This window comes from Carassius carassius, chromosome 1, assembly GCF_963082965.1.
Source record: "Carassius carassius chromosome 1, fCarCar2.1, whole genome shotgun sequence".
Classification (NCBI taxonomy): domain Eukaryota; kingdom Metazoa; phylum Chordata; class Actinopteri; order Cypriniformes; family Cyprinidae; genus Carassius; species Carassius carassius.
The window spans coordinates 15,867,717-15,878,033 of record NC_081755.1 but is presented as its reverse complement, the minus strand read 5'-3'; positions in this window follow the sequence as shown (position 1 = coordinate 15,878,033).

The following is a 10,317-nucleotide window of genomic DNA, read 5'->3' as shown; positions in this document are numbered from 1 at the left end:
CAAAAACAACACAAATTTTGCTGAGAAAATTCAAAATAACTGACTTCCTGTTGGGATTCGGATTTCATACGAAGAGACTTTTTTCCATAGGTATTGGTGTGTTACATGTGTGTACCGATTTTCGTACATGTACATGAAACATAGCTCGAGGCGCACTCCGTTGAAAGTGTATAGGTGGCGCTATCGAGCAATTTTGCCACACCCGATGGAATACTGGCCTTCAGATCTGTTCATGCCAGGACTCTTATCACACATTTGAAGTTTGGGAAGACCGGACATTTTATGCATGAGTTTAAACATCTTTTATTCCCATGGCGAGATATCGAACTTCGTCACGGCGCCATGGACACGCCTTTTAACGAAAACTCAAGATCTTCACAACTGAACTTCGCACAGGCCTTTAGTTTAGACCGACCACAAAAAAGACATTGATGTCATAAAATTTCTAGGAGTAGTTCATAACAGTGTAAAATATGTCACTTCCTGTTGCCAATAGGTGTTGCTGTGACTATAACTAAATGTGGGCATGTCAATCTGTTCAGGTTCGGAGTCTTATCAAACATGTGAAGTTTGGGGAAGATTGGACATTGTATGTCTGAGTCATAGCAACTTTATTTGTCATGGCGAATAATCGAAATTCGCCAGGCCGCCACGGACACGCCCTTCGACGAAAACTCAAGATCTTCGCAATTTAACATCGCAAAGGCCTTTAGATTAGGCCTACCAAATTTGGTGTTGATCTGAATAAATCACTAGGAGGAGTTCGTTAAAATACAACGCATGGAAATGACAAAAATGACACAAAATTTGCTCATAAAATTAAAAATAACCGACTTCCTGCTGGGTTTAGAATTTTGGTCCAACAGTCTTTTTTGTAGGTATTGGTGTGTTACATGTGTGTGCCAATTTTCGTGCATGTACGTGAAACATAGCTGGAAGGCTGTTGATTTTCTTAGTATATGTGGCGCTGTTGAGCCATTTCGCCACACCCTCTTCTGAATCCTATATTAGAAGAACATTTTCACCAGGTTTGACGCGTGTGCAAAGTTTCATGACTTTTTGAGCATGTTTAAGCCATCAAAAATGCGAATTCATTTTGGAGAAGAAGAACCGGAATAATAATAATAAACAGAGCAGATACATTAGGGTCCTCACACCATCAGTGCTCGGGCCCTAATATTGATATTTCCCCCATTTTAAATTATTATTATCCAATGAAAGGTAAAAATTTTTTAATTTTTAAAATAAAAGATCAAAAGGATTAACAATGCAGATTCATTTTCACAGCCTTCTTTGATCATGTTTACCAAGGGTGTCCATATTTTTGGGCATTACTGTATATGAAAAAAATACATACAAGTTAACATACAGCTCGTGTATGATATTTATTGTTTTTACTGGTGGAAAAATAGGAAAATAACAGCTAATACAATTGGTGTCGGATCACATCCTGCCAGCAGAGGTCACTCAAAGACCAACAAACACATTAGGCTACTATATTTATGAAATTAAGATTAAAATACTGCAAAAATACATTTTCTATGTGCTTGTGTAAAAAGTAATTGTTTCTTTTTTATATTTGGTTTTCTAAAAAAAGTACATCCATCTCCTTGTATCTGTTTCCTGTTTAATCTCTCTCCTATATGTTGCTGGCTCATTATTATTCAACATAATTACCATACTGGGTAGAAATGCAAATTTAAAAAGTACTAGTATCTATTTAGTTCAGGATATCTCTGGTCTAAAAAGTTACTAGTACCTAAAAAATAAGTACTAGTTCTATTTTTTGTTAACACTAATAGTTTAATTAAATACTAGTCACTATTGGAATAAGCACTAGTAGTTAACGAATAAGCACTAGTACCTAATGAATAGGTACTAGTACTTAATGGAAAAGATACTAGTGTCTAAAAAATAAGTACTAGTAACATGAAAAAAAAAGATACTAGTACAGCTTATAGATTAAATGTTAAAAAGGCTTGCCATAATAATCACATTGTAGATATCTTAATTCCAATTACGAGGAGTCATAATTGCAATATAGATATCTGGGATTACAATTGTGACTATCCAAAATTATATTTATGGATAGTAAAAACCAAGTTTTAAATGGTAAAACGGCTTGCCGTATCATCATATGAAATGGTATATCAAAATATAAACAAAGAAGATACGAGTTCACTCAATGCCGGCCGTTCCTTTAGCCATTACAAACAATCATTTATTCCCCTATGAAAACAGAAGGATGTCTTCTTGTTCCACAAACTAGTGGTGGAAATTATGATTCTTTCAAGAGATTCGTTCATTTTCAGTTCCTTCACCAAAATGATTCGTTCAGAATTGTTCATTGATTCGTTCAGTTCTCATTTCTTTGTATTACACAAAATATGCCAGCAGGTGGCAAAAAAGAGTGTATTATGTGTTATGTCTTAAGTCAACGAACGTATTCACTTGTTACAAAAACTGATCTGGCTTTATTAAAATGTGTGCATAATCGCATTCAATATATAAAGTCTAATTAACTTGTTCAGATGAACAAAGCACGAGGTTTTCTTGCCTAATTAGCATTTTAATTGTTTGGTCAGATAGGTTGTATATTTATATAATCACATTCATAAATTGGGGATTAAACATGGAGTTCTGTATGCTAAAAGAAGCGTATGTGAACACAGTACCTGTAACTGCACTTTGCATTTTGCGAGATTGACATGCTAAATGGCAGACTAACCCGGTTTACTCTCATTCATTTCGTTCACTAACGTCGTATCGGTTCATTCAGCTCATTCACGAACGACATGTTTGCCAGTTCAGTCATTTCATTCACAAACGACATGGGTATCAGTTCAGTCATTTCATTCACGAACGATAAGATCTCCTTCAGACTCATTTGAAACTCGTTCCTTGAAGGGCGTATACGTTCACTACATTCAACAAATCACTTGCTCTGTCACATCTCATTCTTGAAGGCTATTGGCTCAAGGTTGAGTAATTCTTTGACAGTATGAATTGGTTGTCAAAAGGAACGATTCGTTCACGAACGACACATCACTACCACAAACTGTTCAGGAAACCCAATTACTCTACTACGGCAGTAATGCACAGATCCGATTAAACACTGTACAATTTACAATGACGGGGAGAGAAAAAACATGTTTTATTAAAATAATGGTCCTGAATAATTCATACATGACAAACAACTGAAAACGGTAATAAATACAAAAACAACTGTATAAATAAAAGCGGAAAAAGATGAGAAACATGCACATCAGCACCACACTCTATTTAGCATAACACCGCCCGCAATAGGCTATTGGGTGAACTAGAATGTCATAACATATTCCTAGTACACAGATTCCACATAGCCATATCTCTCTAAATTGCTTTCGTTATATCCTCCTGAGAACCAAGGAAATTTTTTTTTTCCTAATCATATTTTTTTGTGATTCCATACCTGTTTAGGGTTAAAAACATCCTACAATTTAGACATTTTTATTTTTTTTTTAATTTTTGTTTTACAGCATGTCCACTGTAGTGGACAACAGGATCATTTGAGTACGAAAACAAACACATTTGGTAGATACAAATTTTACCAGATTATAACGTTTTTTTAACTAAGAATACATACATTTTGACATACATTGACATTTTGATTATACAATAGACACATTTATCATTCTTGAATAATTTTCCTTACATTTTGCAAATATATCTTTACTATTAAAGCTTAACACTTTATGTCCGTATCCTTTTATTGGTCCCCTCGAATCCTTTTAGTGTTTTATTTGAACAATCAGAATCAGAATCAGAAAGAGCTTTATTGCCAAGTATGCTTGCGCATACAAGGAATTTGTTTTAGTGACATAAGCTTCCAGTAAACAGAGACAACAACACACAGACAAAAAAAAAAAAAAAAAAAAAAATTTACAGGAGATTTACAAATTGGCAAATAAATAAGTGTATAAACAATTGTGCTATAAATGATAATGGAATAGGATTGAGTGAGATGCAGGAATGTTCTAGGATGGAGGGGTAACAAATAAATATAAGGATATTGCACATTTTTGCATAAGTTTAAGTGGGAAACATTTAACTGTTCATGAGGTAGATTGCCTGGGGGAAGAAACTATTCTTGTGCCTTGCTGTTCTTGTATTTGCGGCTCTGAGGCGCCGGCCAGATGGCAAAAGTTCAAAGATGGGGTGACTTGGATGTGAGGGATCCAGAGTGATTTTCTGAGTCCTTTTCCTCACTCTGGATGTGTACAGTTCTTGGAGGGTGGCCAGGGGAGCACCAATAATCCTTCCAGCAGTCCGAACAGTTCTCTGTAGTCTTCTGATATCTGATTTTGTAGCTGAACCAAACCAGACAGTAATTGAAGTACACAGGACTGACTCAATGACGGCTGAGTAGAACTGTTTCAGCAGCTCCTGTGGCAGGTTAAACTTCCTCAGCTGGCGAAGGAAGTACAACCTTTGTTGGGCTTTTTTCACAATGGAGCCAATGTGATTGTCCCACTTCAGGTCCTGAGAGATGGTGGTTCCCAGGAATCTGAATGACTCCACTGCAGTCACAGTGCTGTTCATGATGGTGAGTGGGGAAAGTGCAGGGGGGTTTCTCCTAAAGTCCACAGTCATCTCCACTGTTTTGAGCGTGTTCAGCTCCAGGTTGTTAAGACTGCACCAGACAGCCAGCTGCTCAACCTCCTGTCTGTAAGCAGACTCGTCACCGTCCTGGATGAGGCCGATGACTGTAGTATCGTCTGCAAACTTCAGGAGCTTGACAGAGGGGTCTTTAGAGGTGCAGTCGTTGGTGTACAGGGAGAAGAGCAGAGGGGAGAGAACACATCCCTGAGGGGCACCAGTGTTGGTGGAGCAGCTGTTTGACATGAATTTCCCCAGTCTCACTAACTGTTGCCTATCTGTCAGAAAGCTGGTGATCCACTGACAGATAGAGCTAGGAACAGAGAGCTGGGTCAGTTTGGTCTGGAGGGTTGTTGGGATGATGGTGTTGAAAGCCGAACTAAAGTCCACAAACAGGATCCTCACATAAGTCCCTGTTTTGTCCAGATGTTGCAGGATGAAGTGCAATGCCATGTTGATTGCATCATCCACGGACCTGTTTGCTCGGTACGCAAACTGCAGGGGGTCTAGTAAGGGTCCAGTGATGTCCTTCAGATAAGCCAGAACCAGTTTTTCAAACGACTTCATGACGACAGACGTTAGAGCCACAGGTCTGTAGTCGTTAAGTCCTGTTATCTTGGGTTTCTTTGGAATGGGGATTATGGTGGAGCGTTTGAAGCAGGAAGGCACTTCACACAACTCCAGAGATCTGTTGAAGATCTGTGAAAAGATGGGGGCCAGCTGGTCAGCACAGGTTTTCAGACAGGCTGGTGTAACGCCATCTGGGCCTGGTGCTTTTCTTCTTTTGTTTTTCTTGAAGACCTGGCGCACATCATCTTCACAGATTTGAAGAGCAGGAGGTATGGAGAGGGGGATTGCAGGAGGTGTTAATGGTTGTGTAGGGAGATGGTCAGAGTGGGTGTTGGGGGTTTCAAATCTACTATAAAACTCATTCAGGTCGTTAGCAAGTCGTTGATTAGCCTCAGTGCAAGGGGATGGTGTCTTGTAGTTTGTGATGGCTCTCAGTCCTCTCCAAACTGAAGTAGAGTCGTTGGAAGTAAACTGGTCTTCCAACTTTTTAGCGTAGGTCTTTTTAGCCGCTCTAATCTCTTTGTTCAGTGTGTTCCTGGCCTGATTGTACAAGACCCTGTCCCCATTTCTGTAGGCATCCTCTTTGGCCTGACGAAGGTGTCTGAGTTTTACTGTAAACCATGGCTTATCATTGTTGAATGTTAAATAAGTCCTGGTAGGAATGCATATATCCTCACAGAAACTAATATAGGATGTTATGGTCTCTGTGAGTTCGTCCAGATCGGTGGTAGCAGCTTCAAAAACACTCCAATCGGTGAGGTCAAAACAAGATTGTAAATCCTGCTCTGTTTCGCTGGTCCATCTCTTCACAGTCTTTACTACAGGTTTAGCAGATTTAAGTTTCTGCTTGTAGGTCGGTATAAGATGAACCAGACAGTGATCAGAACGTCCCAAAGCTGCTCGTGGAACAGAGTGATATGCATCCTTTATTGTGGTGTAACAGTGATCCAGTATATTACTGTCTCTGGTGGGACAGGTAACATGCTGTCTGTATTTTGGCAGTTCACGGGAGAGATTGGCTTTATTAAAGTCCCCAAGAATGATTAAAACAGAGTCCGGGTGTTGTTGTTCTGTGTCTGTGATCTGATCAGCGAGTTTCTGTAAAGCCAGACTTACTTGCGCTTGAGGAGGGATGTAAACACTAACCAGAATGAACGAGTGAAACTCCCGCGGCGAATAGAACGGCTTGCAGTTGATAAACTGCGTTTCTAGATCAGGACAGCACATCTTCTTTAATACAGTTACATCTGTACACCACCGTTCATTGATGTAAAAGCATGTCCCGCCGCCGCACGATTTCCCCGTTGATTCTGCGTCGCGATCCGCTCTAAACAGCTGAAAGCCCGGCAGATGGAGTGCGCTGTCCGGTATGGCGTCATTCAGCCAGGTTTCCGTGAAACACAGAGCAGCAGAGTGAGAGAAATCCTTATTTGTCCGAGAGAGCAGAAGGAGTTCGCCCGTTTTGTTGGGTAGAGAGCGGAGATTTGCGAGATGGATGCTAGGCAACGGCGTTCGAAATCCGCGCTTCCTGAGTCTGACGAGCGCTCCCGCTCGCTTTCCCCGTCTGCGCGTCTTGAAGCGCTTGATCAGCGCCGCTGCTCCTCCGATAACAATGTTCAGTAAAACGTCTGTATAATAGAAATCCGGAAAAATATCATGTGGTGTGTTCTGCCGAATGTTCAGCAGTTCATCCCTGGTGAAACTGATCGTGTTTGTTAAACAAAAAACAGGAAAAACGAACAAAAACAGTACAAACACTGGAGAGCCAAGCACTGAAGCAGCCATGTGCGGCGCCATCTTGGATCTTGGATCCAATGAACATAGAACTAATGTGAAACTAATTTTTGGGGGATTTTTTCCTTCTGTCAAACTGAATCCAATCTAGTTTTTCCTTCAATTTTTATTTTTGTTCTTAGTATGGTCTTTGTTAGTGGTGATAGTCCTGGAAGCAATTTCTCCTTTTGGTAATGCAGAGGAACATCTTGCATTTGGTACATCTCATGTACGTCTTGCTCTTGCAGCCCTTATTCCTGCATCTTTCTGCATGATTGGTATCCATCATCTCAGGCATGTGCATGGCTCCTAATCTGCGCATAGATGGCTCTGGTTGTGGGATCCTCATTTTAGATGGTGGCTCATACTCATCCTCACTCTCTTCACAGCTGTTATCCAGTTCCGGACTCTCCAACAGCTCTTCAGCTAGGACTAATTTGAAGTCCAGGTACTGATGTGTGTTCTTGGAAGATCTGTGCAGAGCTTTGCTGTCAGACTTGTATTGTATCCAGGAGTTTGTGATGGCAACATCAAAAAAGTGACTGATCACACGCGATGTCCATTTCTTGGTCCTGCTTGACATACGATAGAAGCTAAGTATGCGATCACAAAGATCCACGCCACCCATGTTGTCATTATACTGCTTAATTACTGCTGGTCTTTTAACCTGGACCATGTGCTTTTCTTTCTTGGACCATCTGGTTCAGATGTCTTCCGGGTCTTTCCCATGTACAGTGGATGCCATGAGCACTGGTTTGTTGTCGAACCATTTTGTGATGGCCAGCTCAGGACTCTTTCTGGCCACTGACACTGATGTTCCTCTCCCCTCTTTTTTCAACTGTTTGTCTTCTGGCAGCTGGCACAGCTTTGGGACACGGTTCTTCATTATAGTTCCAGTTGCAGGAAGGCCCTTTGCAAGGCAGGCCATGTGGACTGAAATGCCAAAGAAGATTTTTATTTCTTGAGGCGTAGTGTTCATACACACTCCTTTGCTTTGTAGCTCTCTTTGATTTGTGTATGTTGCCAAATCTTCTTGACAAACCTTGTTGTCAATGTACTGTGAAAAATATTCAATTGGACTCCAGTCTGCACGTGTTGTAGGGTCATCTTGACACACAGGAAGCCCAGGTAACACGGGTGCAAATCTGATATGAAGAGAAAAAAAGAATAATAAATGATAAATAATAAATAATAACTGTTTAAATACTCAATGCAGCTGAATTTAAAATTGTGGAACTGCATAAAACATACTTATTACTCCTGGCCCACAGAGGGCGTCTAGTTTCCTGCTCATCCCTGTCTGTATATGTATCTGTCCCTTCAACTGAGCCTTCAGCATCATCTTCCTCTTCTTCATCACCGTCTTCTCTCACTGATTGAAACTCATCCTCTTCTCTCTCGTCATCTGACAACTCTAAATCTGAATCTCCCTCGACTATTTTGTAAAGAATTCTTTCTGCTTCAGTTCTGTTTCCTATAACAATGTGGAGTCATTATTTTCATGAAGATAGTCCTGATGTCCACTATAATTGACATTCATAAAATGGCAAAAATTTTTCAAAAGATACATAATGTATTTGCTATCAGAACTAAATATATGATTCCTAACACCTTAATGAACAAGAAAATATATGATTATCATAGTAACAAAACCATAGACAAAAATTATTTTACTCACCTTTTATCTTTCCATAAAATGTGCTTGTTCCTATGCCGTCCATTTTGGATTGAAAGATTGAGGGGGTTCCCGGCCTCCCAGCCAATCAAATAACATATCACTGAAAAGCCCAGGATGTCCTCTGTACAGTTCAGCAGGAATTAAGAGACTTGCACAAAAGATTCCAAAGAGAGGGATGAAACTCAAATGTCCACTACAGTGGACATAAGTCAATGGGCTGGGTCTCAGGAGGATATACTCGAAAAAGTGTCTTAAGTAAGTCTTAAGTAATATAACGTCATAAGTCTGGTTGCTATTTTTAATCGATGTATTTCTATTGTATGCAATGCACACTGATGCTATTTAATTTGAAACTAGATAAAAAGTTTGTCAAGACAAACTTTAAGTTAGCTTGAGAAAGCCTGACCAGAAAGTTTGGAAAGTTTGAAAATGTGAAAAGTTTAAAAAGATTTAAAAGTTTAAGAAGTTTAAAAAAGACAGTGATTAACATATTGCTAACATTACAAGCAAGTGACTACCATGTCATTAGCATGATTAGCAAAGTTGCTAGCGTGATTAGCAAGTGACTAGCATGTACTTAGCATGATTAACAAGGTATCTAACATGTCGCTAGCATAATTAGCAAGTGATTAACCATGTTGCTAGCAAGATTAGCAAGTTACTAGCATGTCTCTAACATGTTTCTAATATGATTAGCATGTGACTAACATGTTGCTAGCATGATTAGCATGTTTTGAGCATGATTAGCATTTTGCTAACATGTCGCTAGCATAATTAGCAAGTGACTAGCCATGTCGCTAGCATGATTAGCAAGTTACTAGCATGTCTAGCATGTTTCTAACATGACTAGCATGCGACTAGCATGTTGTTAAAAGAGTTTAGAATGATTAGCATGTTGCTAGCATGTTGCTAACATGTTTCTAGCATGTTTCTAGCATGATTAGCATGTTGCTAGCATGTTTCTAGCATGACTAGCATGTGACTAACATGTTTCCAGCATGATTTTAGCATGATTAACATGTTGCTATCATGTTTCTAGCATGATTAGCATGCGACTAGCATGTTTCTAGCATGATTAGCATGTTGCTAGAATGTTTCTAGCATGACTAGCATGCAACTAGCATGTTGCTAGCATGATTTTACCATGTTGCTAGCATGTTTCTAGCATGATTCGCATGTTGCTAGCATGTCGCTAGCCTGTTTCTAGTATGATTAACATTTGTCACCTTTATTTATATAGCGCTTTAAACAAAATACATTGCGTCAAAGCAATTAACATGCGACTATCATGTTGCTAGCATTATTTTAGCATGATTAGCATGCGAATAGCATGTTGCTAGCATGATTTTACCATGATTAGCATGTTGCTAGCATGTTCTAGCATGATTAGCATATTGAAAGCATGTCGCTAGCATGTTTCTAGCATGATTAGCATGTTGTTAGCATGATTACCATGCGACTAGCATGTTGCTAGCATGATTAGCATGTTGCTAGCATGTTTCTAGCATGACTAGCATGCGACTTGCATTTTTCTAGCATGATTTTAGCATGATTAGCATGTTTCTAGCATGTTGTTAACATGTTTCTAGCATGATTAACATGCGACTAGCATGTTGCTAGCATGTTTCGCGCATGATTAGCTTGTTGCTAACATGTTT